Genomic DNA, 27,289 nt, shown 5'->3' with positions numbered 1-27,289 from the left:
GAATTTAGATGAAGCAAGAAGTTGAAAAATGATTGTATTTCTCTGCACTTATAGAGATGGGTGTGAAAGGTTGTTAACCAAGAAAGGGGCTTCATGTCTAGGATTGCTAACTGATTATAAAGACATTGTGGAGGTGACATCAGAAAGCTTGATTTATAATGAATACAGCTTACAAATTGTGTATACAAATGGAAATAAAATATATAAAACCTGATATGCCTGAGTATGAGTTTTTCTGAGAAGAGTTAAGAACCCGTTTTAAGTCTCCAAGCTTCCTGCGTGTGTTCGTCTGTGTAGACTACATTTCTGAGTCTCAATGTGACTTAGTCAAATGTGTGGATTATTTCTGTGAGTGTCCTTCTTGCCATGTGCTCCTGCTCGTAAATTGTATGTAGGTTCATTGAGAGGCTTCAGTATAAATTTGTAGGGCTATCAATTTTCTGGTTAATTGATCTTGTACTTGGTGATTCCGAACATGTTCAGCTCCATTAAATGCAATGTCATTCTTTTCCCAGGGGCCAGTTGATTCCAGTGTCTGTTAAAAGCTTGTTATAAAAAAAAGAGGTTTTCTATTACCTTTCTCTACTACCACAAACAAATTACAAAACTAAATTATATAATCTTGAGAGTAGGAAATGCTTTTCAAAGCATGACACGAAGTCTATGAATTAACAAGGGAAAAAACCCAAACACACACACACAATAAAGGAGTAAAAACATGCTCACGAGACATTTGAAAAGGGCTAATAATGCTTATATAAACAATGATGTGTTCTGAGAAAAAACAAAACTGGAAAGGTATAGACAAAATGATTAGCAAGTATATTTATGCAAAGAAGTTAGAAATATTTGAGTTTTACTTCCTACACTTTTGTATTTTCAGTAAATTATTTGCATTATCTTGTAATAAAATATATTTTAAATTGAAGTCCTGTCACCTTCTCTAGTTTTTTTGATCTATTTGCTCTTTTCCCCTTTTAATAGTTTATAAATAAGAAAACAAATCTATTTGGAAAAATGCTTCCATCTGATCCTTTTTGTGGGATTCCTCAGGGAATATGCTTCTCGGCGAGCACTTGGTTGGGCCCGCACTCTGCTCTCGATTGCCTGTTTTCCTCGCACATGTGCTTTCAATGATCGAATATGTTAAATGTAAAGAGAATGTTTACTGGCTCTAGATCAAGAACCCGGAAGTTTGGCCGACCCTGCGGCTGATCCCCAGGACAGAAGTGGTGAGAACGGGGAGGAAAATACTCAGAAAAAAACAACACTGACCATGTTTCTGTTTTTCAAGTGCTGACACTGGTGGGTGACACGTCGCTGATTAGAAGCCACAGGACTCTGTGTTCTGGGACCAGCTTCCTTCAGTAGAAATATTGGTCCCCTGGATCTGGCTGGTATCTAAGTTACAGGAAGAATAGGTAGGAAAAGATGTTCACAGCTGAAAGGTGTGTCCTGCAACACCTGTGGGCAAGAGATACAGGTGCGACTCCTATAGGAAGTTGAGCCTTTGGGATGAGTAGGGCCAGCAGGAGGCGGGGTTGGGACAGTCACTGGGGACAGAGGGTGGGTTAGAGGATATCCATCATGGCGTGCCTTAGGGTAGTGCACAGGTGTCTGTTTTGGGCACCTATGGCTAGTGGTTGCGGCTTGTGGAGAATTCCTCACATCTGGAGAATGTTTAGTTATGTCCTTTACTTTTTTAGCCTGTGATGCTTTAAGAGTGATAAGGAAAATGATGTCACAACTAGAAGAGTAAGAACACAAGCTGGTGTCCTGTTGTGTCTGGCTTCCTTCACTCTGCGTAATGTTTTCAAGGTTCATCCACACAGTAAATCCGCCTGCTTCATTCCCTCATTCGTGCAGCATCCTCACTGATTAAAATAAAGGCTCATAATCTGCTCTGAGGATGCTGGCGCTCAGTTCAGTTGAAGGGACTAAACAAAGAAGTTCACCTCCTCACACTGTTCCAAATCACCATCCAAGGACAGCTCAACAACAACGAAGTGCAAAACGCCTTTCTCTTCCTTTTAAAATAAATCCAAGAGAAACTAATTTCACTGTAATTTTGTGGATAACACGTAACTATTTTTAAAAATTCAAAGTAAAGCCAGCTTCACAAGAAAAAACAAATTTGCATTGTATTCAATTCTTGGCCTTTTTGGATGATGCCAATGAGAATGGAAATGGAAAGAGTCTACAGCAAATTCAAAATACTTATTTTCTGATGAGTTGAGATTGCTGAGTTGGGAGATGTGAACTGGATGTGTTGGGATAAGAAAAAATTTTGTCATAATCAGAAGGGAGCTATAAAAATCAAACGAAAAAGTATCCATGAAGTGGTCAATGTTAAGTAGCAAAAAGGACAGAACACTACATTGAATGTGATCCCAATTTCGGAAAAAGGAAAGCTACTGCAAGCACATCTAACGTGTGTGTATGTGTGTGAGCATGTGTATATTTATATACATAGAGAGAGTGTATATGTGTGTGTGCATATATACACAAACTAACATAAATTTATTTCCTCTGGGAAGCAAGAGAGTAGTATTGGGGGCATGAGAGATGATTACATAATTTATAAGTATAATTATATGATTTTAATTTATCTTTAAAAATGGCCTTCCATTTCTCATTAGGGAGGAAAAGTATGTGCTATATACTTATGCTTCCACACAAGACATTCTACCAAGCATGTGTTATAGTCTTTACTTGAAAATGTAGTCAGTAGCTGAGTTTCCAGGGAGAAACGTCATTATTAAAATGAAATATTACGTCTTATGGGTGTACTCATACACTGTAGATGACAATGTAAATATGCATAGGTTTCTGGGAAAAAAATTTGATATTAGGTATTAAGCACTTAAGGTTTTTAAATTATTCTACCTCCTTTTGAGGAGAATAAATAGGAAGTACCGCAAAGCATGTAAACATTTGGTAGGAATGCTGGGTTTCAAATTCAGGCCGGACTGAATGCAGAGTCATAAATATTCACTGTAGTTGTTTATTTTAACCAAACACTGTAAACAATCTAAATTTTCTGAAGTGGGCAGATGGTTAAATAAATTGTAATTAAGTCCCCACCAATGTCTTTTAAACCAGTGTTTATTGACATGGGAACGTGGTCATGAAGTAACAATTTTGTTTTTTAACAGAGTTGCAAATAGAATTCACAAAATGTTCTCTCTTCCATAAATATATACTCACATGTAGAAAAAATAAATTGTTACCAGCTTTTATCCCTGGGTGGTGATAAGTTATATATGTTTTTTCATTTTTTTTGAAAATAGATCTATAATCTCTAATTAGAGAAAATGAGATCTTGTATCCTTTGTAATAAAAAAGAAAGTCAGAAAAGAATGCTTTTTAAAAATGGAAGTGATAACACATTTCCAATAGGATTTATTTTCAATTCATAAAGATTAATGAGTTTTTAAAAGTATTTACTGGCCTTGAGTTTCCTGTTTTCCATGAAGTTCTTAAAGATAAAGATTATTTTCCATATTTATCAAGAAGATAAATGCCGTGACTGATAGTATTTTTGTAGAAAAATAATTTGTCTTCACTATTTAGCAAAGAGGAACTATTTCTCATCATCCACAGAAAAGAAAGACTGTAAATCTCAAGTATTTTACAGCTATCAGGTCAATGCAGCACATTTTTCTATCAAAGAATGCGCCAAACTGTGAGAATGCTTAATCCCTGCAAATGCTTCTATAGAAAAATGCCAATAGCGTCTACCCATAAAGTGACAGGGAAGGACGCATTGTCATGAATAATGAGGAGAGGGAAGCACTTTGTCAATAGAATGACATTTTTAGAATTTCAACTGCATGAAAAAAGAGTTGTCAGGAGAGATTTTTTTTGTGATGTTCAGAAGAATTTATAGTCTTGGATGTCACTTACATATTGTTATTAATTTATTATATTAATTCTTTTAAACCCATTCATATAATTAGAAACCATTTCATAATACTTATTAATAACTGCCTGTGCCAGGCACTGTTCTAAACCTCGGGAATACAAACTTCATTGGCTCTAGACAGGCTCCCAGTCAAGGAGAGCTGATTGCAGCTACATCCAAAAAGGATTTGAAGCAATTACAGAAAGAACACGAGGCAATTATAATGCCTGTGCTTGTTTTTGTTACCAGGAAACAATTAGATTTAAAGACCATAAATATACCCATATCCTGAATCAAGCCCTGTTCTTTCTCCTTGGGTCTAATCAGGCATCTTGACATAAACAGATTTGTTGACACAAAACAATAAGCAAGCAGTGGCTGATAGAGGGAGCAGATATTTCTTACATAACGCATCCAATTATCAGAATGTCCATCACCTCGATTCCAAATGTTAGAAAGAAGAGTGGGCTCCTCGGGAGACTTGTTGACCTAGCATGGTGCCCGTCTGCGAACTGCCTCAGGGAGCATGGTGGAATCTTCTTATTAATATCAATGATGATTCTTGCCATACCTATTGCCAATTTTTTTTACTCATTTACAGAGAAATGAATATGAATTATCAATAGATGTATGCAAAGTCTCTCCAGCTGTTGAAGATAAAAATAAAGCAAAATAGCCTTATCTTATTATTAAACATTTAAAACACTGTAATATCTGGCTCAGATGAAGGGGGGAGAATTGTTCACTCTCGTATGCTATTAGTGGGTTTGCAAATTGATAGAACTTTTTTTTGGAGCAATTTGACAGCGACTCTCATGTTAAGGTGGAACTTCTATCTGTCCCACCGCTGGAGTACCTACCATGACAGGCTTAGTTTTCCTTGTGCTCTCTTCTCTGGTCTAATGTATCATTGATGTCCGCCCTATTCGTTCTTTCAGTGGCCAAAGTGTTGACAGGTTATTTACTTATCATTTTGGGAGAGACTACGCTTAATTCCTTTTGCTGTGGAAGTTGCTTTCCTCATAATAGGATATTCTGCGTTCTGAGTTATTTGGGGCATATCCAGAGTCTCTTACTATTATCTCTTTTATACACCAAATGATTCTTTTTCCTTTGATTCTGTTTCCTATGTGTATAACACAATGCATTCATTTCTGCTACTCTTTACAACAGTTAGGTCAGACTGCCATGGGAGAAAGAATCTTTTCTTCTCTCCAGCCCCAGACCATTTCAATGCTTCAAAGATGAAAGGGGCTGGCATATACATAGACACTCACTCCCAGGTTCAGGCTGAAGTTATTTCCCATGGGGCCTGGTCCCTCCACAAGTGACACCTGGCCCTCCACCCTGATGTTAGGAAGACTTCACTGGGAATGAGACAGGAAAGGATAGGGTGAATATTTTGCTCTAAGTCTGTGCTATTCTATTGCTCAGAATGCTTTCACGTTTGTGGCAAGCTGCAGAAAGAAGGAAATTCAGTACTTCAAGAAAAGGGAACCTTAGCAGGCTCCTGAGGATGGGAAATAACCCAAGGTGAAGAGGAAGAATCGAATCCAGCACACCTACTGAGCATCAGTGGGTGAGACTGTGTTATGGTCTGAGCCCACGTGCAGGGTCATGTGGATACAGGGGAATACAGTGATGGCAGAAGCAAAGTCAGTACATTTCTCTGAGTGTGTTTCGGGCACCAATCTTGTGACAAAGTTGGATCTGACTGGTGGAAGGGCAGATGTATCTTTGACAACACCCGAGTTGTATCAATGATGAAAGTGTCACTCATTGTTATCATTATGGTGATCTTTGCTTTCAAACTTGGTATCATTAAAAAAGAGGAGAGTCCTTGGGCCAGTCCTGTGGTATAGTGGTTAAGTTCAGCATGCTCTGCTTCAGTGGCCCAGGTTTACGGGCCTGGATCCCAGGTGCAGACCTATACCACTTGTCAGCCATGCTGTGGTGGTGACCCACATACAAAATAGAGGAAGATTGACACAGATGTTACCTCAGGACAAATCTTCCTCAGCAAAAAAAAGAGAGAGTTCAGGAGTTTGAGAGTCAAGATTCTCCTGGAAAAAGGGATTCATCAACAATAAAACAATGGCCAAAGGCAGCAGCTATTTTTCACCGTATCTAAGCTTAGGGATAGAGTTTATTTCTAGGTAACAGTAAGGACTGTTTTATGCACCAAGCAAGCCAACAGTTCCACTGTGCTCTGCTGGGTCTTACCAAAGACAGGCCCTGATCTGAGAAGAATTTCTTAGGAGGCACTGACAGAGCAGAGTATGTCCTGAGCAGGGCCAGCAGAGGGGAATGGTGCTCTAAGTCTGTGCTATTATCACATGGTGTGTGGCATGGGACTGTGGATCTTCAGGCTCTGATGTTTACACAGATACTGGTATGGCAGTTTTAAGCAGATAATTCCAGAACCGTTATGTGGAAGAGAGAACATATGGATATTTGTTACAGATACATATAAGCATAGTCATATATGCCATGGAGATCTATATGTGTGCGCGTGTGTGTGGTATCCATAATATAATGTGTAGTGCAAATATAACACCAAAACACACCCAGGATCCTTCACCATTAAGTATTAACTTTCTCTCTGGCTATTCCCAGCTGCAGGGTGGGCTGGAAAAGACATTTGGGTGAAGAGAGGTGGGATTGCAGTGATGGGTTAGACCCATGACAATTCATCCACCAAGGATGGCATTTTGCTACTTTAAAAAGAAAGCCTGTGCTCTGAGATGCTGGAAGAAGAGCAACAGCTGCCCCAGCTGTTTTTGCCTCATTCCTGCCTGTCTCCTGATGCCTCGTAAGATCCGGGAGGGAAAGACTGTCTTGGTGAAATTTTGGTCACCTGAGCCCAAAGTCAAGCACATGGATAGCCAGAAATACTTGACTGTTGACTGAGTCAATACATTAATGAAAACGTGTATTGATGTCAAAATCCTTTTCAAAACCTCTGAATCTCTTCTAGGAAAGGTTTGCAAGCTGCCTGACCTGAGGCTTTCCCACACCCTTCCCCCTGCTGCCAGTCTTTCCCCAGGTCATTTCCTCAACCTGGATGTTTTTCCTTGTTAGTGTCTCAACGCCACCCAGTCTGCCCAGCAAGGTGCTATTTACACCGTCCACACTCTGGTCTTTGTTTGGTCTTGTCTGGCCACCCCAGGTGGAACACATGCCCTTTCTTTCTGAGTCACTCTGTGCCTGGCCCTTCACGTGCTCTGCTGTGTTGGCATGTTTGTCTCCTGCTGGACTCTAAGCTGTTTGAGTGAAGGATGAGTGCGTCCCTAACATTTAGAATCGTACCTGTCACAAACTAGGTGTTCCATAATGATATTTTAAAACCATGTACTCAGTTTACCGTGTGGTTCCAGTTTGAAAACTCTAAAAGCCACAGAAAAGCCCTAAGGAAGAAAGGCTTGAGACAGTTATGCTTACCTCAAAAAGACACAAAAGTTGCACGAGATTTATTGCCTTTTTCAAATCCTTGTTTTTGTGATAACTGAAGTATACTATTTACCAACTTCAAATCTGGTCATCAACAACCATATTTTTTTTCCAGAAACAATGTCAAAATTTATGTTGCCCAAGTTGCTGCCTTTAGCTTGAGCCAAATTTTGTGAAAAGCTTAATTGTCTTTATTTTGACTTTTTCATGCTTATTTAAACTTATGAAGGGAATCTCTGTTGTCTCATGTTATCAAAGTCTAAACAGTTTTTCTAAAGAAGAATGCCTCGGGGCCAGTTGTTAACAGCAATTATCAATTATATTTGGCTTCATTTCATTGTTTGCAAAATTAGCTTTTTATAAAGTGCCATTTAATTCTCTTTTCAGTCTCACTTCTCAAGAAGGTAATTAATGAACTAACTATAATTAAACATGAATGATGAAGCTCAGGGAACTTTTAAATTAAATCATCATTGAACTTTTTCTGTACTATCAGTTGGTACTCAGGTACTCCGGTACTCAGGTACTTCAGGGCACTGACACATTAGGGAACTCAGAGCCTCCTACTCAACTCCCTCCTCCCCCATGTTGTCACTGTGCACAGTTGTGTATCTAATTTATTAATGTAATCAAAATGTCCTATCTGAGTTAATTTCTCAAGCCTATGGGCTATCAAAAATGTATTTTGAAATATTCTAGGAGCTGCAAAAAATACATATCAACATTGACCTGTCCAGTTTCTGTGAAGTAAATAACCTGTGAGCCTGAAGCTTAACCCCTGGGGAGAAAAGCGTGTCCTGAGGCTGTCAGCCCCATTTCACAGTCTAGGAAGCAGATGAGTCCGCAGCCCACCCCTCACATCTCACATTGAGATGCATGACTTTAAGAAATGCAAAAGGTAGCTTCTCTCCAGAAAAATATTGGGCAACCCACTAAAAAATATCTCTGAATTTCACTTCTGGAGGGCTATAGAGGGATAAAATATAAAATATGTCTATCACCTTATTGTAGTCATGGTTTCCTAGGTGTGCGCATATATTCAAACTTATCAAATTGCGTACATTAAATATATGCACTTTTTGTATGTCAATTACACCTCGATAAAGCTGTTTTAAAAAAGAAAACAGAATTAGTACTGCTGGGTGTGTTAGTTTTTTGTCACTTGGAAGTCATTACCACAAATTTAGCAACTTAAAACAAACCCCTTTGTTAGCTCCCAGGTCTATAGGGCGGTCACCTGGGCAGGGCCCGGCTGGGCTCCCTGCTCAGGTTCTCACGAGGCAGAAATCTCGGTGTCAGTCGGTTGTGTCCCCATCTGGACCCTGAGGTTCTCTTCTGAGCTCAGATGACTGAGTCAGAATTCAGTTCCTTGCAGCTGTAGGATTGAGGTTTCTGTTTCCTCGATGGCTGTCAGCTGGAGGCCACATTCCACATTCCTTGTCACCTGACCTTCTCAATTTTCAAAACACGCGATAGAGAATCTTCCTGTGTTTGTCTGCTGGGGCCGCCATGACAAAACACCACAGACTGGCTGGCCTCAACGACAGAAATTAACTTTCTTACAGTTCTGGAGGCTAGAAGTCCAAGGTCAAAGTGCTCTCAGGGTTGATTTCTGGGGAGAGCTCCCTTCCTGACTTGTGGATGGCCGTCTTCTTGCTGTGGCCTCACGCGGTCTTTTCTCTGTGTGCTGCGGCGGGAGGAGGCTCTCTGGTGAGTCTCCCTCTACTTATGAAGACACTGGTTCTATTGAATTAAAGCCTCACACTTCGGACCTCCTTGAACCTTCATTACGTCCTTAATGGCCCTGTCTCCAAATACAGTCACAATGGGGGTTAGGGTTTCAACATATGAATTTGGTGGGGGAGGCAATTCAGTCCGCAGTACTTGCTTATGTCAAATTCCCCTCATGCTTCTGAACTCTCTCTCGCTAGGGAAAGTCTAGCATCTTTTAAGGGCCCACCTGAACAGGTGAGACCCCCCTGAGAATACTCTCCCAATCTTAAAGTCAGCTGGTTTGGGACCTTAATTACATCTGGAAAACTTTAGAGCAACACCTAGACTAGTTTTAAACTGAATAACTGGAGGGTCATAGGGTACATGGAAAATGCGTGTTACATCAGGAGGTGAGAATCTTGGGGCCTTCTTAGAATCTGGCCGACCACACTGAGTTGAAGGATGGGCTTCATATTGCCATGCGGCACTGGTGTGACATCTTAAAGCCAGCAGTGAGACTGGACGTTCAGTCTCGGCTCTGCCAGTGACTATGCGACTCATGTGACCTCTCTGGCTTTGGTTTTCTCGTGTGGAGAATGACTCTAATGACCCCTTGTTTGGATTTTCTGACCTGATATGTTTCCTTTTAAGAAGTAAGAATCACCTTTTTGTGCTGCTTGTCAGTTTTCCTTTCTTTTGCACTTTGTCCATACTTGTCCTATATTGCTAGACGCTGACAGCAACGCAATTTCCTCAAAGTTTAAAAAGGAATAACTGCACAAAGGTGAAGAGAAATAGAGCTTAATTCTCCCTTTCTGAAAAGACTCCTCATGGCGAGAATTCCCAGGGCATTCGAGATCGCCTCACGACTTGTAATGTGCCCCTGTAGCTTCTTTAGATGGTTGTAGCTCATGTCCGTGAGGCTATATTTCAACACTAGATGACAGGCATTTGGTGAGATTTCAGTATTTTTTTAGTGTCGCCCTTGTCATTTAATAGGCTCCTTCACAAGAACAGCACACAGCATGGTAGCGCAGTCCTGTGCCCTGAATGTCTGATCCGTTGCTTTCTCATTGACTGACTACTACAGAACTCTCGGGGGTTCACGATGCTTATTTTCCCATTCTAATTTATCAGCACCAGCTCTGCTTTTCTCTTAAATGCTGACACTCCCCTGCAGTGCTCACCAATGCATTGTCAACAGCCGCTCTGGAATGTACACAGCACTGCCAGTCATGCTGACTGCCCGAAGCAAATGAGAGAGGAATTCGCTTCCGTCTTCATTCCTTACGGGCTTGTAGTGATTCCTGATACAACAAAACTCTTCACCTTTTCAAACAAATAAAGTGTGCATTATCCATTATGTATGACATTATCCAATTATACATTTCCAGAGTTCTTTTAGGAGCATAGGGCTTTTACATACTATTTCAAAGGACCTTAAGCACTTGTCTATGATAGGAGATTATGTCTGGAGCCAGTGAAGAGAAAAACGTTCATGACGCTTAACTGGATCTCTTCTCTGAGGTGAGTAATTGGCTTTTGATTATTCTAGTGTACAGCCATAATTTCCATCTTAGGATTTGCACTGTGTTCTTGGTTTCCTCCACACAGTGCAGCAGGTGACAATAATAATGATATATGTTAACTTCCAATGGGCGTTTCCAAGGTGTCAGGTGCTAGACTAAACACTTTACCTGTATTATCTCATTTACTCCTAATAAAGCACAATTAAGTAGGTATTGTGATTATTTTATTCTACATATGAGGAAACTGAACACAGAGAGCCAAAGTAATCATGTCCAGCCTACAGAAATAATAGCTTGTAAAGATGCTAGATGAACCAATTATCTCTGAAACCAGAGACTGTTCTCTGTTGGAACACATTATGAAATAGTCTCGTGGTTTTCTTTTTAATTTTGCCTAGAATCATAATGTGATAGGGTAGACAGATTAAAGCTAAAGATCTACATAGAATTGGATTCAAATTCCATTTCAGTCACTTACCAGTTTGTGTCCGTACCTTACTCTTCATACCTTAGGAAATAAAACATTCCATGATGAGCATATTGTCTTTATTTCACGTGACTTACATAATCAGTTAAGAGTGGCGATCTGGATGTCTGTATTGAGATGGACATTGCTGCCATTTCAGTGGGAAACTATTGTGATAGATTAGCGATGTCTGCAATGGATGCTGAATTGGATAGAATCTTCATGGGTTCTGCAAATTTGCTATCCCTGGGCTAAAGCATACTGGAACCTGGGAGATAAGAGAGAAGAAGGGTTCCCTTCTCCTATTATCAGGTTTTCTAATTCCAGAAGTACATAATTAGAATGCAATTCAATGTTTAACCTTCTATTTGTCAAACACTGAGTTACCTGCTATGTGAAAACAAGACAAAGTATGATCCTTGGGTTTTAAGAGTTCATGTGTAAGTCTAATTGTGAGATAGAAGAAGAGAGAAAAAACAGGTCAGATAATGGCTATCTTTGGGTGGGGAGTAGTATCATAAGAAAGAAAAAATTCTCAATCCATTATTTTATATCAATCACTTGAGCCATAAGCCTAGAATTTTCATGGAAGTTAACAGGCGAAATGTCAGCAGCAGCAAAACATAATCTGACAGGCAAGAATTACTTTGCCCTTCTCTCAATATTTTCAGCACATGTAAACCCTTTAAGATTCTCCCCTTTCCCCTAGTTTATTTCCCCAGCTGCCCACCTAAACTGAGATCATCCTAGAAAAAGAATCAGACAAAAAAAACCTGAGTACGTACTTGTGGGGATGTCATTTGTCTCCAGTTCCGCACTGGGCTAAACGTGGCCTCAGTCTGCAGCTCCCTATCATTAGGCATCCTTTCTGTGCTCTGGTTAGCTCGCGTGCAGCACCAGGTGTCCTGGGAGAACACTTGACAGAAATGGGCTGAGACGGAGCTACATTTCCAAGCAGCCTCCAGAGGCGCCCTCCCATGTTGAGGTCTCTACCTAGTGCACCCAAGAGCAGTGGTGCCCTTTGGCCATCTCCTCACTCTAGTGTGGCTAAGAACCAGCTAGCTCCTCTTTCTTTTCTCAGATGTGACTTTTTCAAGTGACGTTAAGTTCATAGAGTGAATGTTCATAGGGTGAATGGAGCAGGTCACATTCCAGACCTCAGATACATTAGGAGAGGAGGGTAGTGTCTTTTCTTCAGACTAGTGTTTTCTTTCCAGACTATTTGGGCACTAGATAGCCTTGCATATGTATGGTTAACTTGACCAGAGTTACGTGGGAGATAAGTTATCATCCACTAGCTCTGGGAGGGTCAGACAACTAGCCCCTACTAGAATATTACTTTTAGCTCTTCTCTTAGGAGCTGGACCACAGAAGCCGGCTCTGAAGGTGGGGAATGCACGTGTTTATGTGTCTGTGTGTGTCATACATTCTTCACCTAGTGTACCTCACTTTATGATTGAGTATCTCGGTTCTCGGCAGCTTAACAGATTCTATTCTACTTGAAATGTATAATTGGAGAATAATGATTATGACTCTGGCTTTAATCTACATTAATTATGAAAACAGAGATATTGAGTTCTTTCATAGCATTTCTAATTTTGTGAATGACTATATTCATTTTTTAAAAGAATTCATTCTACGAATATATTTACCTTTTTTCAGAGGAATATTGACTATTTTTCAAAGACTCTGTTTTTCATTAACATGCCTAAATACCTCCACATGATCCTTCAAAAATCTGAAGAATAAGATAGCTTGGGTCTCTTGGAAATATCCATCCCTGATAGGACTTTAACTTTTGTCTTTTCCTGATCTATGTGTCACTTGATTCTAACATAAAACTACTAATATCTTTAGTTTAGAAATGTCATAAAGATGGTTTGATTACACCTGAGCAAATATCTATCAACAGTCTGGCTATCCTTAGAATAATTTAGGCGCTAATGTAATTGCTGCAATTAACGAACTTCCTCTGTCAAATATTTGTGCATTGCAACCTATGTGCCAATCTCTGCTCTGAGTGTTGTGGATACTGTGTGACCACACACACGTACACACACACACTATTGGGGATCTGCCGGTGTTAGGGTTTTATTGCTGCCTTAATGAATTTTTTAAGCCACAAACTTAGTGGCTTAAAACAGAACAAGTTTATTATCTCACAGTTTCTTTGGGCCAGGACACACTGTGGCTCCGTTGGTTCTCTCCTTGGAGTCCTACGAGGCCAAAACCAGGACAGTAGCGAGAGGACGTTTCTATCTGGAGCCTCTGAGGGAGAATCTGCCTCCAGGCTCATTCAGGTTGTTGACAGAATTCAGTTCCATGTGGTTACAGGACTGAAGGCTGTTTCCTTGCTATTTGCTCTCAGTTTCTAGGGACTGCTGGCTCACAGCCCCCCTCAAAGCCAGCCCGGGCAGGGAGAGTCCTTCTCGCACTTCAAGTCTCTCCAAATTTCCCTTCTACCTCCTCTCTCCTGCTTTGCTCTTCTGCTGTCTCTGGAATGGTCTCTGTGGCCTTCTTCTACTACATTTAAGAGCTCATATGATTACATTAACACACTAGACAATCCAGGATAATCTTACTTAAAGTTCAGCTGATTAGTAACCTTAATTTCATCTGCAAAGTCCCTTCACAGCAGTACCTAGCCTAGTGTTTGACTGAATAACCAGGGGATCAGAATCTTGGGGGGATGTCAATTCTGCCTCCGCGCTGCCTACATTCTCTGTGACATTTCTTGAGGTTTTGTTTTGAGCCAGTAGTTTGATCCTCAGCATACCAAAATGCGTAGAACAATGAGACGTGACTTGCAGTATTTTTTTGAAGATTCGCACCTGAGCTACCTGAGCTAATGTCTGTTGCCAATCTTCTTCTTCTTCTTTTTTTCCTTCTTCTCCCCAAAGCCCCCCAGTATATACTTGTATATTCTAGCTGTGAATGCCTCTGGTTGTGCTATGTGGGACGCCGCCTCAGCATGGCTTGAAGAGTAGTGCCACGTCAGCACCCAGGATCGGAACCAGTGAAACCCTGGACTGCCCAAGCGGAGCATGCAAACTCAACCACTCGGCCACCAGGCTGGCCCGACGTGCAATATATTTTCATTGCCTTTTTCAATCATCAGCACTTATCTTAGAGGCACTCATGTTTCCTTATAACAAGTACACCAATAATGGAATCACCAAATTAACTAATCTTTTGTTTTATCTAGTTCTCAATAATAGTGAGTAACGTATAACAGTGAGTCAGCTCTCAAAAAATTAAAAGATAGTGAGTAATAGGAATACAATTTGCTATAGAGTGATGTCTGACTCAGACTGGGTCTTACTATTCTAAAGTGTTTCCAAGAGGAATTTTCTTTCAGTTGAACCAAAGGATGTCTGGAGAATGAAAGAAATGTACTCTGAATCCTTAGAGAAGATACTTAGCACAATCTCACAGATATTCCTGATCTTAAATGTTTCATGTGGCAACTACCTCCTCAGGGAGCCAGAAGTTAGAAGGATCATTGTCCCACTCCTGTTGAAAACGATCTACAACTGTTAAAAATGTGGTATGTTTTGTCATATAAGTGGTCAAGATTATATCCTTGATAAGTCACATTCTGACTTATCTTTTCTGAAACCTTATTTCTGAGGGTTGGTAGAGGTGGTGACAGGGGTGATAGTGATGATTAAGGCAATGAGGAGGAAAGGAGGGGAAGACGATCCATGGTATTTGTGTGTGTGCATTAGAATATGTATGTAATGGAATATTGGATGATTAGAAATGGAAAATGGAAAACATTTTGGATAAACCATACAACTCTAATGCAAAAGTTATTAATTAGAATTGTATGATTATTTATTTGTAGTAGTTTGAACAAATAAGTGGTTGAGTTTTGTACATTTTTATAAGTTAATCTTCACATAAAATAATCTTATGTATTTTGTAGGTTATAAAATAATGGTACTGGCTTTCATGTCAAGGAAAAGATGTGATTGCTAAATTCAGTCTCCCTAAAATCTATTCTTAGCCCCATAAACATTTTTCTTCCTTTCAAAGTTTGTTAATAGTATTATATGATAAAAATAAGTTTCATATGTCCATAAAACTTGTTACTTTTATTTAAGATTTCCAATTATGGCATTGGTATTGTGAAGAAACCCTTAAAAAATACTAGTTTGCAGAAATAACATAAATAATTGAAATTTAGCTATTGTTTTTCTTAATTACACAGATACTGACCTGTGAAGTAGGGGAGGTGTGTGAAAATGTGAATGTGAGTCAGGGTGAACCTATTATCTGAAATCAAGTTTTAGACATATTTAACATTTAAAACAAGTTATTGAGTACATTGTACTCAATGCATAGGTAGAGGGGACATAATTTTGAAACAGAAAGACATGATTCCTGACCCTTAAGAATTAACGTTTAATTGGGTAAAAAGTGGCTTAAAATCAAAAAGCCGGGGTAAGTTTGTATGTGAAAGTTTACTAAATGAACATTAGAACTACCAGTCTAAATTTTAGGAGCAAATAAAAAATAATGTAACATGACTTCGCAATATTTTTTCCCTTTGTTATTATTATTTGTTTGCTTTTTATTTTCCCTCAAATATAACAAAGGACTCCAAAATTCTTTGTAGGGGGTTCTTCATAGAGAGAAAACACACACATATACATGATATATCAGTTTATAGATGACCTTCAGTTATTTTAACCAAGTCAATTATTTTAATTGACTTTAAAAAAAAATGTTACTCCTTTATTTATTTTTTGAGGAAGATTAGCCCTGAGCTAACATCTGCCACCAATCCTCCTCATTTTGCTGAGGAAGACTGGCCCTGAGCTAACATCCACGCCCATCTTCCTCTACTTTATATGTGGGACGCCTGCCACAGCATGGCTTGATAAGCAGTGCATAGGTTTGCACCCGGGATCCAAGCTTGGGAACCCTGGGCTGCTGAAGTGGAACATGTGAAGTGAACTGCTGCGCCACTGGGCTGGCCCTTATTTCAATTGACTTTTGAACAAATGTGAAATGATCATGAAACCCGACAATGGCCAGTGCCAATTACTGAAAGTTTCATTTGGCATTTGAAGATAATAAAGGAAAGATAGACACGCTGACTCATTATAGTCAATTTCAATGTCTTCCCAATTCTGTATTTTCTGTGCTTATCCAGTCTCTTTAATGAGTAAAACTTCTAATAGAAATGAGGTGGATTAGTACAGAGGCTAAGATTCAATTAGCATCACAGAATCTTCCAGTGAGGAGCTTTTTAAGAAAATAAGACTATGTGACACAACCAACTTTAAGAATATCATTGGCAGTCCCTACACTGAAATTCTCAGAATAAGTTCAATTTATTTTCCCAAAACTTAAGGTTAAGAGTAAATAGCTATTGCTTAGAGATGGATTGGGGGCAGTTGAAAGACCAGAGTAAATATACAAGGATGCTACTCATCCTTCCATTGAAGTATTTTGAACTGAGGCCTAATAAAGATACTGGTTACCCTATATTCATTTATATTGTTACTCTTTCCTTAAAAAATATATTTAAACAATGAAATCACACTGCCCAAGTTATAGCAATAAGAAAACTTAGATACACTGAACTGAAGCATGTATTTTCTGCAAACTCTATTTTATAAACATCAAGAGTTTCTCATTTCCTTAGTGATACTTAAATTTTACTAGTAACTTGATTATCACATATGTTTTGAAACGTCAAGTAACAAGGGTTTGATCATAGCTCTTTAGAATCAATAGGATAGTTCCTTGTTGATCCCCTAGTTTGAGTCAGGCCGTTATAGATCTAAGTTCCAGCTCTTGCATGACTTGGTCTTGTTATTTTGGCCAGTGTATATAACTTCTCTGTGACTCATTTTGTTTTGTTGTTAAACCATGGGGATATAAATTGCATCCATTAAGAATGATTCAGGTGAAAATAAGAGAAAACTCTTTAGAAATCAGCTCAAAGAAGAGCAGGCTTATTTAGCTCACATAACAGGAAGGCCATTAGCGGTGTCTGATAGATGAAGGTACTTGTCTTTTGGGCCAATATGAAAATTAAATAAGGTGACGGGAACAAAGCCCTTAGCAGAGTGCCCTGAGCAGAGTAAGCCCTCAGATATTAGTCTCTATCCAGTACCATGGAATTTATCCAAGTGCTGTCATATATGTTATAATATGAAATATTGATATAAAACATTGATATAAAATAAATGTTTCTGGCTACCCTCTGTAGCACATGGTAGAATTATACTTCTCTGTCCTCTTGAAATATGATCAATGAAATATGAGCAGAAGTGACATGTGTTACTTCAACATGGGAGTCGAAGCTTTGAAAGTCAACATGCATCTTGCCACACTTCCATTTCCTTCCTTGGCAGCCTGGGTATGTTCCAGATTGTGAATATGTGAGGCTGGCTTCTGGGGAGAGGGTGACGTGGAGAAGAATGGTCAGCTGCCCACCTATGACGTACCTGGAGCACGAGTCTGAAATAAAACTTGTGGTTTTGAGCTACTAAGATTTTGGAGTTGTTAGTGGCCATAGCATAGCCCAGCCTATCTTTATTGGCACATAAATTTTATTAAATTCTTTTGTTAAATAGGCCTTGCTAGTTTTGCCCTTTACAAGTGAATTTATAGAGAGTCAGAGGTTAATGATCTGCCTACAGTCACACAATTAGCAAGCAGTAGAATCCATATTTGCATCCTCGTTTTTACGTTTTCAGAGGTCATCGTGGTGATGAGTGCTGGCTGGCTTCAGACAGTAATTGAAATGGAAGAGTTGGCTTTAGTATGTGAATTCTCATTCTGTATCCTTTTATCAAGACTTTTGTCAGTCTTAGACTCAGTGTTTCATTTCCTTACTGACAACTTTATGATGATGAGGACCGTTAATATTGAACAGTAAGATAAAAATAATAGGAAATAAGATAACTTAGGAATTATGATTATTTTAACTTTCTTTAACCTTTTTCTATATTTTCTTACCCAAAGGTTAGAGGCTATACTTAATACACTTTTCCCAAAGTACTTTGAGAATATCAGACTAGTGATTTATATCATATAAACTATTTTCTTAAGTTTACATGTATTATTCTAATTTTTAAGTTATGCCCAACCATTAACCATTGAGTCAAAACAAATGATTAGAAATAAAATAACTACGTCTTAAATTATCAAGTCTTTCTTCTATAATCATAAAGAACAAGAAGCAAGATAGCAAAAGCGGCATTTGTTTTCTATTTTTATTTTTACCTTTTTAGAATTAGTTGAAACATCTACAAGGATTGAATACCATTACTGCCTTCTGAGTCTATGAATGTACTCCAAACCTTGAGGGGCTGAACATTTGCTGTATTCTCAGTGTATCAAATTGCCATTTATCACACCTGATTCAGGAAGTATTTTCCAGTTTCAATCAAAGTCTTTAGATTAGAACATACCCAAAGCCTATTTTCTAAAAGAAAAAGGGGAATTTCTATAGCTTTGATTGCAAATGATCTCTACTTGACTAAGACTCTCTAGGAAAAGAGAGAAACCGATTATTCATTTAACAAACATGTTGAGAACCTTCTGTGGGCCAAACATTGTCCTAGGCACTAAGCGTATAAACGAAAATATGAGCTGGCTTTGCCCTCTAGTGTAGCAGTGGAAAAAATAGATAAAAATGTAATTATCAGACAATGTGTTAAGGGCTATTTTGGAAGCATATGCTTAGGGAAGAAAGAAATACTCATCTAGACGTTAGTGAGCCATGGAAGACTCTATGCACAGGAAGGAAGGAGCTACATTTCCAGGATGTGTGTTAATCACACATGGACAGGAAAGGGAGAGTGGAGGACAGGAAGTGATTAAGGACGAATCACAGGTTTCTGATTTAGGTGACAAGGTGAGTGCTAAGCCATCTACAAGCACAGGAAATACAGAAGGACCCACATGTTTCGGTGAAAAAAGAAATGAGTGAAGTTTGGCATATATCGCAGTTGACATTCCTACTGGAAATAAACAGCAGGGAGTTGATTTGGTAGGTCTGATCATAATAGTCGGGATCAGAAATATACATAGGAATTTCGTTGTTTTAAAGGTGGCAGTAGAAACCTTAATTTTGTGTATGATCACCAGTAAAGTGTATAGAATAAAAAGAGAAAATCCAGGGGAAACATGTTTCAAGTAACAGAGAGAAGGAGGGAAGGCAATGTGGAAGACTAAGGAGGGTTAACAGGCAGGAGGAGACCCAACCAAGTGGATTCACACAAGCCAAGGAAATTCCCACTAGTGGGAAAGGTCAGCAGTGAAAACTCCTCTGAGAGCCTGCGTGATGACAGCTGAAATGGGCCCGTGCACGTGGCAAAAGGAAATCTCAAGGGCTGATATTAAGAGCAGTTTTAGTGCAAGGACTAGGGCAGAAAGCTGGCAGGGCTGCGTTGGAGGAGAGGAAAGTGAGAAAATAGTTCTCCCCTGAGAATCAACTTGCAGGGAAAGAACAAGGCAAGTTCGTATAAAGTTGTTAGAAAGCTAGGTAGGTTCAAACCAGTGTTATTTTACTTTTACGTTTAATAGGAGAGACTTGAACTTGCGTATATGTGAAGGAAAGGAACTGGAGGGAAAGGGTTTGAACTGTCTTAGTATTGTTGACACAGCAAGAAGCACGATGACTTAGAGGGGGTGGTGGCTAAAGCTTGGATCAAGGATGTGATGGAGGGCAGAGGTAGGTAGGTCTGGAAGCAGTCAGTGTGGTGGCAGACAATTTAGACAGAAAAGATTATTAAACTCATTGATTCTACATATAAAAGCAAAATAAGTCATATACTAATCTTAACTCCAAATGCCTTGTAGACCTAAGTTTAAATCCTAAAACTATAGAACTTACAGAAGAATTGAAGAGAAAATCTTTTTGACCTGAGGTTAGGCATAGATTTCCTGGATGTAACACCAAAAACCATGGCCCATAAAACATCAAATTGTTGAACTGACTTGATTTAAATTAAAATTTTCTTCTCTGTGAAAGACATTAATAGAGAGCAAAAAAGGAGCCACAGACCAGGAAAATATGTTTGCAAATCACCTATTTGATAAAGGACTTGTACTCAGAATATATCAAGAGCTCTCAAACTGGTAAGAAAACAAACCACCCAATACAAAATGCAAAAAAAATTGAATAGACACTTCATCAAACAAGATATACTTTTGGCAAATAAGCACATGAAAAGATGCTCAACACCACTATCTTAGCAACAGTACATATTTAAAAACACAGTGACATTTATTAGAAAGTCTAAAATTTAAAAAGATTGACCATACCAACTTTTGGCAAGGATATGGAGCAATTGGAATTCTCAAAATGGTATGACAATTTTGGGAAACAGGTTAGCAGTTTCTTAAAAAGCTATACGTACATGTATCATATGTCCCAGCTATTCCAATCCAAGACAAAAAATCCCACCTAGCCATAAAAACACTGGTAACAGATGTCTGTAGAAGCTTTATTTGTAATATTTCCAACCAGAATACAGTGCAAATGTCCAGTAATAGGTGAAAGGAGGAAAAACTGTGACATACCCCTTCAATGGAATATTACTCAGTCATGAAAAGGAATATATTGAAACAGCAACAGTGGGATGGACCTCAAAGAAATTATGCTGAGTAAAAGAAGCCAGACCAAAGAGAGTACATTTACACAGAATTCTAGACAATTCAGTTGAACCCACAGTGACAGATAGCTAGTCAGCTGTTGTCTGGTGTATTAGTTGGCTAGGGCTGCTCTAACAAAATAGCACAGGCTGGCTGCTTAAACAACAGAACTTATTTTCTCACAGTTCTGGGGGCGGGAAGTCTGAGATCAAGGTGTCGGCAGGGTTGATTTTATTCTGAGGACCCTCTTCTTGGCTTGCAGATGGCTGCCCTTCTCCTTGAGTCCTTATATGGTCCTTGCTCTGTGCACATATGGCCCTGCTGTCTCTTTGTGTGCCCAAATTTCCTCCCCTATAGGATACCAGTCCTATAAAGGCCCACCTTGATGGCCTCACCATAACTTAATCACCTCTTTGAAGGCCCTGTCTTTGAAAGCAGTCACATTCTGAGGGACTAGGGGTCAGGACATCAACATACGAATTTAGAGAGGACGTGGTTCAGCCCATAACTCCTGAGGATGGAGGATGGAGAGAGGGGTTGCACAGGGACTGGAGCAGATTTGGGGGAGTGATGGAAATGCTCATTGACTTGATTGTGACGACAGATTCATGTGAGTACACATATGTCAAAAGTGATCAAATTGCACACTTTAAATGCATGCCATTTATTATGTGTCAATTGTATCTCAAAGTTGTCCACACACGTTAGAAGAGATGTGGATTGAGCTCTCGTAAAATCTGCTACAGCACAAGAATAGATCATATCGACATCATTCTAGTCCAACAGGACATATTCCAAGCCAGACGCCAGATATCAGTTACTGCTTTGAGTGACTTTGTGGGCAAACTTTTGTGAGTCAAAGATCTCTGAAGTCGGAGATCTCAAAATCCTATTGTGAAAACAATCGTGTGTACAAAAAAAAGAAAAGAGCTGTTTTATTATAAATCAGCTCAGAATATTTATTGTATGTCCAATCAATGAGAGCAACCAGTAGAGCAACGTTCAGGAGAGAGAGAAATCAGTAGGACGGGGCTCTGGTTCACTGGGAGTCTAAGAAAGGACGCAGCTCCCTTTGACAAATTCCCTGCGGGAGACCTCATTTAAGTTTGGATTAAATACTTCCAGAGACACACAACTTCCTAAAGGAACGCAGCCTAATTGGGCGTCATGTCAACTTTTAGACGGCAGTGAAGGACCAGGGACAAGAATCAATGGAAACAGCCTCCATGTAGATAACACCAGCAGGGGTGAATAATTGCTGAATTGCACCTTAGGTAATTTTGCTGAGTGACAGGACTGTGGGCTAGCCTGGTCTCAGTCCACAGAGCACACTGTGAAGAAATACGGCTTAGTCATCTGATGGGCTATTATTTGTGGGGTCAGTCTTAACAGCAGAATGGCAGACTATTACACACTGAGGAGACTGATATCTTTCCTTGACAAGTTTGGCTCATAAATAAATAAAAGATGGGAAAGGGCGTAGAGCAGTCAGTGCTTGACAACACATTTATTTCTCAGATTGTTTAAGAAAGAGGGCACAGGTTTTGTTTTCTGTTATTTTCTCCACATTAATCTAGCTGACTCCTCTCCGTCTTAGCAGAGACTGTGCGTAGCTGACACTAGATGGTATCGTGGTTCCTTGCATTCCCCTGGCTTCCTGAGCGGGAGGCGCCTTCTGTCCCTGTGCAGATCCTGTGCTGCACATGTTGTAATGTGAGATCAGTATCTCCTAGGAAAAAAATAGCTCTTCGTCTATGAAATAGGGTTTAAGAAAATGTAAGGACGGCCTCTTTTCTCATTTTAAACATGAGAGAATGTGTTTGTGACACTCATAGCATGTAACCTCAAATACTATTATATGTATTTAGTCAATAAAGTGGGATCCAGAATATAAGAAAGGAGGAGTCTAGTAAGGCAAATGAGAAAAAGCATTGTACTGTTGATGTCATATTTTAAATGCTGCAGCTTAATCTTTCTCTAAAACCATACCATGGAGAGATCAATTGTTTGTTTATTTTATTTCTTTTTTTAAAACTTCAATGAGCTCTTCAAATCAGAATTTTATTTTGCAAATGAATAACTAGCATTTAAATGTAAGCCAGAGCCGCCCCGTGGTGCAGTGGTTAAGAGCGCACGTTCCACTCTGGCGGCCAGGGGTTCACCAGTTTGGATCTCGGGTGCAGGCATGGTACCACTTGGCAAGCCATGCTGTGGCAGGCGTCCCCCATATAAAGTAGAGGAGGAGGGGCCTGGATGTTAGCTCAGGGCCAGTCTTCCTCAGCAAAAAGAGGAGGATTGGCAGCAGATGTTAGCTCAGGGCTAGTCTTCCTCAAAAAGAAAAAAAATGTAAGCCTAAGTTTGAATACAAGACTGACTGAATAATTTCATTACTGACCGGGATATTATTAGTGATAACATTTTGCAACCACATTATATCTGGAAGTTTGTAACACTGAAAACATTCACCTCTAGTCTGGATATTTGATTTACTTGTTCTCTTGATCTGAAATCTTTTTTTCGTTTCCACTTCAAAAAAGGTCTGCCCATATTTCAAGGTCCAGCTTAATGTCACTTTCTCAATGGACCCCCTCCAATCGTCTAGTCGAAGTGAGTCCCTTATGCTCCCATCATGACAAATACATTTCTTGCAGCACTTAGGGTAGCTGTTCCCTCACAATGACCACAGTAAATACACATCTCCTCTATAAACATATAAACCTTTTAGAGGTAGGGACAATATCATGCCCACTTTGATTCAGTATTCTTTTTTGTTTTTTTGAGGAAGATTGGCCCTGCCTTAACACCCACTGGCAATCCTCCTCTTTTTAGTGAGGAAGATTGGCCCTGAGCTAACATCCCTGCACACATTCCTCTCTTTTATAGGTGGGATACTGCCACTGCATGATAAGTGGTGTGTAGGTCTGCGCCCAGGATCCAAAACAGTGAACCTCAGGCCACCAAAGCAGAGCGTGCGAACTTAAACTGCTACACCACTGGCCAGGCCCCTGATTCATTGTTCTTAATGCAGGGTAAGGAGTGAGCTTTTAATATATGTCCATAAATTGACCTTTATACTTAAAAAAAATACACAAAAAGGCAGAAATCTTGAATCAAGCTCATGTTTAAAGATTTTGTGGCACGAAAATTACTCTTCACTCCATATTCATAGATAAGTATTTCTTTATGGTGAAGGATCAGCGGTTTATTAGAACAGAGTAGTTTATTTCCAAACTCTTCAATATATTCAGGTGGTAAGCTCCCAGAGGCCAAGACTATTTTGACTCTATTCGAGAATCGTATATATATTTCCATATGAAATATTTTATTCCTTTCTGAACAAGCCTTTTTCAAAGGCAATTACAAGTGGCCATTTTCCAAGTGTTGCCATGACAATGTATAGGAGAGCCAGTCAGGGAACTAATTAAGTGTTGGATGTAAATTAGTTCAGGCAGCTAAAGTCTGAAAGGAAAAAGGGGAGCAGTTTCACCCTTTAAAAAAGTGTATCATGTAGACAATTGCCCTTTCTTTTCTTTTTTTTGTTTTTGGTGAGGAAGATTGGCCCTGAGTCAACATCTGTTGCCAATCTTCCTCTTTTTGCTTGAGGAAGATTGTCATCTAGCTAACAACTGTGTCAATCTTTATTTTTCATGTGGGACCCTGCCACAGCATGACTTGATGTGCAGTGTGTAGGTCCGTGCCTGAGATCCAAACCTGCACACCCCAGGCCACTGGAGCAGAGCGTATGAACTTAACCACTACACTAGCAGGCTGGCCCCAACAATTGCCGTTCTTTGAGTAGATATTCCAGGGGAATTGTGTCCAGGAGAATAAGACCAATTCTGTAGCAAGCTGCCATGATCATTTACAGAAGCATTGAGACGCTAGGACAGCTAAAAGTTTTGAGTTACTGTTTCAGGAATGCCTAATATTAATGTAAATGGAACTGGTCAACAAATGTTTACCATAAAGGACCGGAGGGTAAATATATTTGGATTGCCAGCCATACGGTTTCAGTTACACTATTCAAATATGTCACTATTGCAAAATGGCCATTGACGATAGATAAACAAATGAGGTGGCCAGACTTGGCCCTTGGGCTGTATTTTGACACTCCTGATTAATACAGTATAAACACACACATGTTTGTACAAAAGAATAGATTGAAATATGTTGATAGAGGCTAAATTTTAGTAAGAAAGTGACCAATTCAAATTTAAGCAATTATATATTACATTTATTTCAATTTCACACTTGTAGTGGGATGTTTGATAAATCTTACGGGAAGGTGTTTCTAAACAGCTACCTGCAAGCCGGGTCCAGCACAGTGTTCTTTCATTGTAAGAAAGCGATAGCCTTTCTGTGCAACATATACTGCCATGTATGAAAAGTCTTGTTTGAAGATGTTCCTAACCAGCGACAAGGAAGCTGCTTTCACCACAGTGTTCTTTCATTTTAAGAAAATGATAGTCATTCTGTACGGCATAGACTGAAATCCTTGAAATAACAGCTATAATGATTTCTCTGAATCATATAATGCACCCTATTGCCACAGTATATTTGGTGTCCATTTCATGTATATTTTATTCCTTCACTAAAATGTAAACTCCTTGAAATTAAGGATTTATATAAAGACCACATTTTAATATTAAAATATTCTATGGAACCTCAGATGCATGCAGGTACATTTTAGCATCCATTGCATTGAAGAGTACATAATAACAAAAAGCTATGAGTTTAGTAATGTTTAAAACAAATTGTATTTGGTTATAATGCCTAAAATCACTGAAAAAGAGTATTATCGAGGAAATGTCATTTGGTCAGTTCATAAATAATACTTGGTGCAACGTGGATTATGCAAAATTTGCAAAACTTCACAGTTCCCCAGGGATAAGTCAGGTCTATTCTCAAGTGTTGACTTTAAACACAACGTCTTCCGCAATGATGACGGCCGACAAGTGTTTCTATAGCACAATTTGCTGCAATACGTGTCTATAGGGTAAGATTTTATGAATACTTAAATATTGTTAAGCATCCAACCAAAGGAAATAATAAAAGATGAGGCAATATACAGATACAAAAGTGTTTTCCCAATAATAAAAAATTAGAAATATTAGAAATGTCTAAAGCTATTATAATGAGTGTAGGGCATTAAAATGAGAGCAGAGGTAGGGCCAAAAACTTGATTTAAGAAATCATTAAAATATCGTGGATTTTGGTTGAGCAGCCAAGGAGAGCATAGAAGGGGTATGGGGTCCGACCCCTCGGTAAACGAATCAGTTGAACGCCCCGTGGGTGGGGTCGCAAAAGAACGTCCAATAAAATCATGTATCTGAACTTGGATTGTGACGAGTTGCATACCTAGAACGTCCTGTAGATGCCATAAGTGACCAGAGGTAAAAAACGTAGGAAGGACTCTATCCACCTGAGGGCTGAGCAGGGACTGAAAACAGTTGCTTCAAGGTTAATACTGTCGTAGGCCATCTGAGACGTAATTCTGTTTTCTTAAGTATGTAAATCAGTCAGGTAAATATCTAAGTACAGGGCTGGTAGGCTAAATAAAGTAAATAATATTAATTTTATATAAATTCAGGATAATCTTGGTATTCACTCTTGAATGTCTCACTGTTCAGAGAATCTAGCATTTTAATCTTGAAACTTCCAATTTGAAACATGTAATTGATATTAAATTTGTGATAAGTTAGAAAAGGTAAAACCTGACAAATGTATAAATTATTTGAATGTTTAAAATAAATTGATTTGCTCTACGTTTAATTTGTTATATTTATAAGATTTGGTTAAAGGCTCATAAGTGTTTTACTTCTTTGGGTTATGTTTTGTCAGAAGAGAACATCAAATGTTTTAAATCTATAATCGAAGTTTAAAATGTTTAAGGAATTATGAATGGGGTTAAGCATTTAAGGGAATTTAGTCTTTTTAACTTGAAACAATCCAATTTTGTTTGAAGAATAAGTAAAATGTTCTTTTTTATATACGGAAATAGCCAAAGTTAAAAAGTAGATAAGATTTGTAGATTGAAATCTTAATAAAAATGAGGTTTAGAAAGTTTATGACTTAAAAAAACCCACTATTAATTTTAAACAAAAGGAGTCTAAAGAGCCGCCTCTCTTTTGATAAGAACTGTGGTTACCAGGGGGCCGGGGGGCGGGGGAATTGGAGAGATGTTGGTCAAATGGTACAAACTTCAGTTATAAGATAAAGAAGTTCTGAGGATCAAACTCATAGAATAGTGATAATAGTTAACAACGCTGTGTTGTATACTCGAAATTTGCTAAGAGAGTAGATCTTAAGTGTTCTCACCACACATAAAAAAGGTAGCTGTGTGAGTGATGGCTGTGTTAATTAACTTGATTGTGGTAATCATTTCACAATGTATACGTATATTAAATCACGTTATACACCTAAAAACTTAATGATATGCAACCTAAATACGTACAATTTTTGTCAATCTTGCGTCAACAAAGCTGGGGAAGAAACATCCTGGCATCTAATGATAGCAGAAAACTTGAATCGATTAATGGAACACAGTTGGTGATGATAATACTGATGAAAGCTGATATTTATTTCATCCTTACTGGATGTCAAGCA

The 27,289-nt window shown here is 39.0% G+C and overlaps 1 long non-coding RNA gene across 1 annotated transcript in view; it reads left to right on the top strand.

The window, feature by feature from the left end:
• LOC138920428 (uncharacterized) overlaps positions 1-27,289 on the top strand; it is a 229,207-nt gene that overhangs the window by 148,746 nt on the left and 53,172 nt on the right. The window lies entirely within an intron of this gene.

The sequence above is a fragment of the Equus caballus genome, chromosome 23, assembly GCF_041296265.1.
Source record: "Equus caballus isolate H_3958 breed thoroughbred chromosome 23, TB-T2T, whole genome shotgun sequence".
In the NCBI taxonomy this organism is placed as follows: domain Eukaryota; kingdom Metazoa; phylum Chordata; class Mammalia; order Perissodactyla; family Equidae; genus Equus; species Equus caballus.
Note: the sequence above shows the minus strand (reverse complement) of the source record. Positions and strands in the feature narration are given on the sequence as shown.